We start from the raw sequence: 7,640 nt of genomic DNA on the forward strand, positions 1-7,640 counted from the left end.
AATCTTCTTTGTGCTGTGTGCATTCATCTGACAGAGAAGAACGTTTCTTTTGATTGAGCAATTGAAAACAATCTTTTTGTGTTATCTGCAAGTGAACATTTGGAGCACTTTGAGGCCTATTGTGGAAAAAGAAATATCTTCACATCTCACACAGTTGAAATTTCCTTTGATTGAGCAGTTTTGAAACACTCTTTTTGCAGAATCTGCAAGTGGATATTTGGAGTTATTTGAGACCTAACGTGGAAAGGGAAGAATCTTCACATAATTACCAGACAAAACCATTCTGAGAAAATTCTTTGTGATGTGTGCATTCATTCCACACGGTTGAAAGATTCATTCATTGAATAGTTTGGAAATTCTCTGTAGAATCTGCAGAGTGATACATGGAGTGCATTGCGACCTCCTGTGGAAAAGGAAACATCCTATCATAAAAACTAAACAGAAGCAAGCTGAGAAAGAAATTTGTGAGGTGTGTGGATTGGAGTCGGATAGAATGGAATGGAATGGAATGTAGTGTATTGGAGTGGAGTGGAGTGGAGTGGAGTGGATAGGATTGGAGTGGAGTGGAATGGAGTGGAGTGGAATGGGATGGAATGGAATGGAGTGAATTTGAGTGGATGGAAATGGAATGGAAAGGAATAGAATGGAGTGGACTGCAGTGGAGTGGAGTGGAATGGAATACAATGGAATAGAATAGAATCGAATGCAATGGAATGTAATGAAATGGAATTGAATGCAATGGAATGTAATGCAATGGAATGCAGTGAAATGGAATGGTGAAAAGAAATATGAGCTGAGATTGTGCCCTTGAACTCCAGCCTGGGTGACAGAGTGAAATCCTGTCAAAAGCAAGGATGGGAATGGAATGGAGTGCAAAGAAATGGAATGGAATGGAATGGATTGGAAGGGAATGGAGTGGAGTGGAGTGGAGTGGAGTGGAGTGGAAAGGGGTGGAATGGAATGGGATGGAATGGAATGGAGATGATTGGAGTGGTGTGGAGTGGAATGGATTGGAATGGAATGGAAATAAATGGAATGGAGTGCAGTGGAGTATAGTGGAGTGGAGTGGAGTGGAAGGAAATGGAATGGAATGGAATGGAATGGAATGGAATGGAATGGAATGGAATAGAATGGAATTGAGTAGTGAAATGAAATGTGAGCTGAGATTGTGCCACTGCACTCCAGCATGGGTGACAGTGTGAGATCCTGTCGAAAGATATGAATGCAATGGAATGGAGTGGAATGGAATGGAATGGAATGGAATAGAGTAGGGTAGAGTGCAGTGGAGTGGATTGGAGTGGAATAGAGTGCAATGGAATGGCATGGAATGGAATGGAATGGAATGGAGTGGAGTGGAGTGGAGTGGAATAGAATGGGATATAATGGAATGTAGTGGAGTGGAGTGGAGTGGAATGGAGAGGAAAGGAATGGGATGGAATGGCATGGAGTGGAGTGGAATGGCGTGGCGTGGAGTGGAATAGAGTGGAATGGTGGAATGAAATGTGATCTGAGATTGTGCACTGTAATCCAGCCCGGGTGACTGAGAGAGATACTGTCGAAAGAAATGAATGGAAAGAAATTGAGTGGAATGCAATGGAATGGAAACGAGTGGAGTTGAAAGGAGTGGAGTGGAGTGGAGTGGATTGGAGTGGAGTGCAGTGGAGTGGATTGGAGTGGAGTGCAGTGGAATAGAATGGAATGGAATGGAATGGTTAAATGAAAGGTGAGCTGAGATTGTGCCACTGCACTCCAGCCTGGGTGACAGAGTGAGATACTGTCGAAAGAAATGAATAGAATGAAATTGAGTGGAATAGAATGGAATGGAAACGAGTGGAGTTGAATGGAGGGGAGTGGAGTGGAGTGTATTGGAGTGTATTGGAGTGGAATGGAATGTCATGGACTTGAATGGAATGGAGTGGAGTGGACTGGAGTGTAGTCGAGTTGAGTGGAGATGAGTGGAGTGGAATGGAGTGGAATGGAAAGATTTGGAATGGAATGGAGTGGAGTGGAGTAGATTGGAGTGTAAAGGAATGGAATGGAATGGAATGGAATGGAATGACATGGAGTGTCATGGAGTGGAATGGAATGGAATGGAATGACATGGAGTGTCGTGGAATGGAATGGAATGCAATGGAATGGAAGGGAATGGAAAGGAATGTTGAAATGAAATATGGGATGCCCCACAGCCTGGGTGACAGAGTGAGACCCTTTCGAAAGAAAGGAATGGAATGGAATGGAGTGGAATGGAATGGAATGGAATGGAATGGAATGGAATGGAATGGAATAGAATGTTGAAACGAAATATGCCTGAGATTGTGCCACTGCACTTCAGCCTGGGTGACAGAGTGAAATCCTATAGAGAGAAACAAATGGAATGGAATGAAGTGGAATGGAAAAAAATGGTATGGAATGGAGGGGAATGGAGTGGAATGGAGTGGAGTGGAATGGAATGTTGTGGAGTGGAGTGGAGTTGAATGGAGTGGAATGGAGTGGAGTGGAATGCAATGGAATGGGAAGATGCAATGTAATGTGAGCTGTGATTGTGCCACTGCACTCCAGCCTGGATGACAGAGTGGTATCCTGTTGAAAGAAAGGAATGGAATGGAATGGACTGGAATGGAATAGAATTGAATGGCGTGGAGTGAAGTGGAGTGGAGTGCAGGGGAGTGGAGTGCAATGGAGTGGAGTGGAGTGGAGTGCAATGGAGTGGAGTGGAGTGGAGTGCAATGGAGTGGAGTGGAATGGAATGGAATGAAATTGAATAGAATGGAAAGAAGTCGAGTGGTGTGGACTGGAGTAGAGTGGAATGGAATGGAATGAAATTGAATAGAATGGAAAGAAGTCGAGTGGTGTGGACTGGAGTAGAGTGGAATGGAGTGGAGTGGAGTGGAATGGCATGGAATAGAATGGAATGCAATTCAATGGAATGCAGTGGAATGGAACGAAATAGAATGGAATCATGAAATGAAATATGAGCTGAGATTGTGCCACTGCACTCCAGCCTGTGTGACAGAGTGAGATCCTGTCAAAAGAAAGGAGTGGAATGGAATGGAATGTAGTGCAGTGGAGCAGAGGGGAATAAGTGGAGAGGAAACGAATGGGATGGAGTGGAATGGAGTGGAGTGGAGTGCAGTGGAATGGAGTGGAATGCAATGGGATGGAATGGAGTGCAGCCACGTGGAGTGGAGTGGATTCGAGTGAAGTGTAACGGAACGGAATGGAATGAATGGAATGGAAAAAAATGGAAAGGAATGACATGGATTACATGGATTGGAATGGTGAAATTAAATGTGAGCTGAGATTGTGCCACAGCACTCCAGCCTTGCTGACAGAGTGAGATCCTTTCAAAAGAAAAAATGGCATGGAATGGATTGCAATTGAATGGAATGGAATGTAATGGACTGGAGTGGAGTGGAATGGGTAGGAGTGGAGTGGAGTGAAGTGGAGTGGAAGGGACGGGAATGGAAAAGAATGGAGTGTAATGGAATGGAGTGGAGTGGGATGCAGTGGAGTGGAGAGGAAAGGAGTGGAATGGTGTGGAATAGCATGGGAAGCAAATAAATGGGGTGGAGTGGAATGGAGTGGAGCGGAGTAGAATGGAGTGGAATAGAATGGGATGGAATGGAATGGAATGGAATGGAATGGAAAGGAATAGTGAAATAAAATGTAAACTGATATTGTGCCACTGCACTCCATCCTGGATGACAGAGTGAGTTCCTGTTGGAAGAAAGGAATGGAATGGAATGCAGAAGAAAGGAATGGAATGGAATGCAGTAGAATGGAATGGAATGGAATGCAGAAGAAAGGAATGGAATGGAAAGCAGTAGAATGGAATGGAATGGAATGGAATGGAGTGGAGTGGAGTGGAGTGGAGTGGAGTGGAGTGTAATGGAGTGGAAAGGAATAGGACGTAATGGAATAGAATGCAATGGAGTGGAATGGAGTGGAGTGGAGTGGAGGAGAGTGGAGTGGAGTGGAGGGGAGTGGAGTGGAGTGGAGAGGAGTGGAATTGAATGGGATGGAATGGAATGGAATAGAGTGTAGTGCAGTGGAGTGGAGTGGAATGGAGTGGAATGGAATAGAAGGAATCAAACGGAACAGAGTGGAGGGGAGTGGAATGGAAAGGAATGGAATGGAATGGAATGGAACAGAGTGTAGTATAGTGGAGGAGAGTGGATTGGAAAGGAATGGAAAGGAATGGAATGGAGTCAAGTGGAATGGAATAGAATGGATTGGAATGGAATGGAATGGTGGAATGAAATGTGAGCTAAGTTGTGCAACTACACTCCAGCCTGAGTGAGAGAGTGAGATCCTGTTGAAAGAAAGGAATGGAATGGAATGGAGTGGAATGGAATGGAATGGAATGGAGTGGAGTAGAGTGGAGTGGAGTGGGCTGGAATGGTTGTAAAGGAGTAGAATGGAGTAGGATTTAATGGAACGGAATGGAGCGGAATGGAGTGGGGTGGAGACGACTGGAGTGGAGTGGAATTGTGTGGAATGCAATGGGATGGAGTGGAGTGTAGTCGAGTGGAATGTAGTGGAATGGAATGGAGTTGAGAGGAGTTGAGTGCAGTAGAATGGAATGCAATGGAATGGAATTTAATGGAATGGAATAGAATGGAATGGAGTGGAATGGAATGGAATGGAATTCAATGGATTGAAATGGAATGGAATGGAATGGTGAAAAGAAATTTGAGCTGAGATTGTGTCACTGCACTCCAGCCTGGTTGACATAGTCAGATCCTGTTGAAACAAAAAATTCGAAAGGAATGGAGTGGAATGCAATGGAATGGAATGGAGAGAGTGGAGTGGAGTGGAGTGAAGTGGAGTGGAATGAAATGGGATGGAATGAAATAGAACAGAGTGGAATAGAGTGGAATGGCATGGAGTGGAGAGGAATGGAGTGGAATGGAAAGGGATGGAAGAGTTTGAAGTGGAGTGGAGTGGAATGGAAAGGAGTGTAAAGGAATTGAATGGAATGGAGTTGAGTGGAGTGGAAAGGAGTAGAGTGGAGTGGAAAGGAATGGAATTTAATGGAATGGAATGGAATGGAATGGAATGGAATGGAATGGAATGGAATGGTGAAATGAAATGTGAGGTGAGATTGTGCCACTGCAGTCAAGCCTGGGTGAAAGAGTGAAATCATGTCGAAAGAATGAAATGGAAGGGAATGGACTGGAATGGAATGGAAGGGAATGGAATGGAATGGAGTGGAGTGGAGGGAATTGGAGTGGAGTGGAATGGAGTAGAATGGAATGTTATGGAATGGAATGCAGTGTAGCTGAGCGGAGTGGAGTGGATCGGAGTGAACTGGAACGGAATGGAATGGAATGAATGGAATGGAATGCAATGGAATGGAATGAAATGGAATGCATGGATTGGAATGGTGAAATTAAATGTGAGCTGAGATTGTGCCACAGCACTCCAGCCCGGATGACAGAGTGAGATCGTGTTGAAAGACAAAATGGCACGAAATGGATTGGAATGGAATGGAGTGCATTGGAGTGGAGTGGAGTGGGCAGAAGTGGAGTGGAATGAAGTGGAGTGGAAGGGAGTGGAATGGAACATAATGAAGTGTAATGTGATATAGTGGAATGGGGTGGAATGGAGTGGAGGGGGTGGGGTGGAATGGAGTGGAGGGTGTGGAGTGGAATGAAGTGGAATGGAATGGGATGGAATGGAATGAAGTGGAGCAGAGTGGAGTGGAATGGAATGGAATGGAATAGAATGTAATGGAATGGTAAAATGAAACGTCAGCTGAGATTGTGCCACTGCACTCCAGCCTGGGTGACAGAGTGAGATCCTTTTGAAAGAAAGGAATGGAAGGGAATGGAGTGGAATGGAAAGGAATAGAATTAAATGGAATTGGGTGCAGTGAAGGAGGGTGGAGTATATTGGAGTGGAATGGAATGGAATGGAATGGAATGGAAGGCAATGGAATGTAAAGGAATGGAATGGAGTGGAGTGGAGTGGATTGGGGTGGAGTGGAATTTATTGGAATGGAATAGAATGTTGAAATGAAATTTGAGGTGAGATTGTGCCACTGCATTCCAGCCACGTAAGAGTGTGAAATCCTGTCGAAAGAAAGGAAAGGAAAGGAATGAGGTGGAATGGAATGAAAAGGAATGCACTGGAATGGAATGGAATGGAATGGAATGGAATAGAATGGAGTGGAATGGAATGAAGTGGAGAAGATTGGAGAGGAGTGGAGTGGATTGGAGTGGATGGATTGCAATGCAATGGGATTTAATGGAATGGAATGAAGTGGAGTGTAGTGGAGTGGATGGGAATGGAGTGGAGTGGAGTCGAATGGAATGGGATGGAATGTGATGGAGTGGAGTAGAGTGGAATGGACAGAGTTACATTCTGTTGAAAGAAAGGAATGGAATGGCGTGGAGTAGAATCAAGTGGAATTAAATGTGTCCTGTTGGAAGAAAGGAACGGAATGGAATGAAGTTGAATGAAATGGAATGGGATGGTGTGGAATGTAATGGAGTGGAGTGGAGTGGAGTGGAATGGAGTGGAACTGAATGGATTCGAATTGAATGGAATGGTGAAATGAAATGTGAGGTGAGATTGTGCCATTGCACTGCAACCTGGGTGACAGAGTGAGATCCGATTGAAAGAGTGGAATGGAATGTTGTGGAATTTAATGGAATGGAGTGGAGTTGTGTAGAGTGAAGTGGAGTTTATTGGAGTGGAGTGGAATGGAGTGGAATGGGAATGGAATGGAATGGAAAGGAGTGGAGTGGAGTGGAGTGGAGTGGAATGGAGTGGAGTGGAATGGAGTGGAATGGAATGGGATAGAATGGAAAGGAATGTAGTGGTGTCAATTGGAGTGGAAGGGAGTGGTGTGGAATGGAGTTGAATGGAATGGGATTAAGTGGAATGGAGTGGAGTGGAGGGGAATGGAATGTATTGGAGTGCAGTGGAGTGGAGTGAAATATCATGGAAAGGAATGGAATGGAATGGTTAAATGAAATGTGAGCTGATATTGTGCCACCGCACTCCAGCCTGGGTGACAGAGAGAGATGCTGTGGAAAGAAAGGAGTGGAATGGAAAGGAGTGGAGTGGAATGGATTGAAATGGAATGGAATGGAGAGGAGTGGAATGGAGGGGAGATGAGTGGAGTTGATAGAATGGAGTGGAAACGAATGGGATGGAACGGAATGGAATAGAGTGGAGTTGAGTGGAGAGGAGTGGACTGGAGTGGAATGGAATGGAATGAAATGGAATGCAATGGAATGGTGAAATGAAATGTGATCGGAGATTGTGTCTCTGTAATCCAGCCTGTGTGACAGAGTGGGATCCTGTCGAAAGAAAGGAGTGGAAGGGAAAGGAGTGGAGTAGAGTGGAGTGGATTGGAGTGGAATATAGTAGAATGGAATGGGATATAGTGGAATGAAATGGAGTGGATTGGATTGGAGTGGAGTGGAGTGGAGTGGATTAGAATGGAGTGGAATGGAATGGGATGCAATGAAATGGACTGGAGTGGAATGGAATGGAAAGGAATGGAGTGGAGTGCAGTGGAGTGGAGTGGAGTTCAGTGGAGTGGAGTGGATTGGATTGGAATTGACTGGAATCGAATGGGATGGAGTGTAATGGAATGAAAGGGAGTGCAATGGAGTGGAGTGGAGTGG

This window comes from Pongo pygmaeus, chromosome 14, assembly GCF_028885625.2.
Source record: "Pongo pygmaeus isolate AG05252 chromosome 14, NHGRI_mPonPyg2-v2.0_pri, whole genome shotgun sequence".
Classification (NCBI taxonomy): Eukaryota; Metazoa; Chordata; class Mammalia; order Primates; family Hominidae; genus Pongo; species Pongo pygmaeus.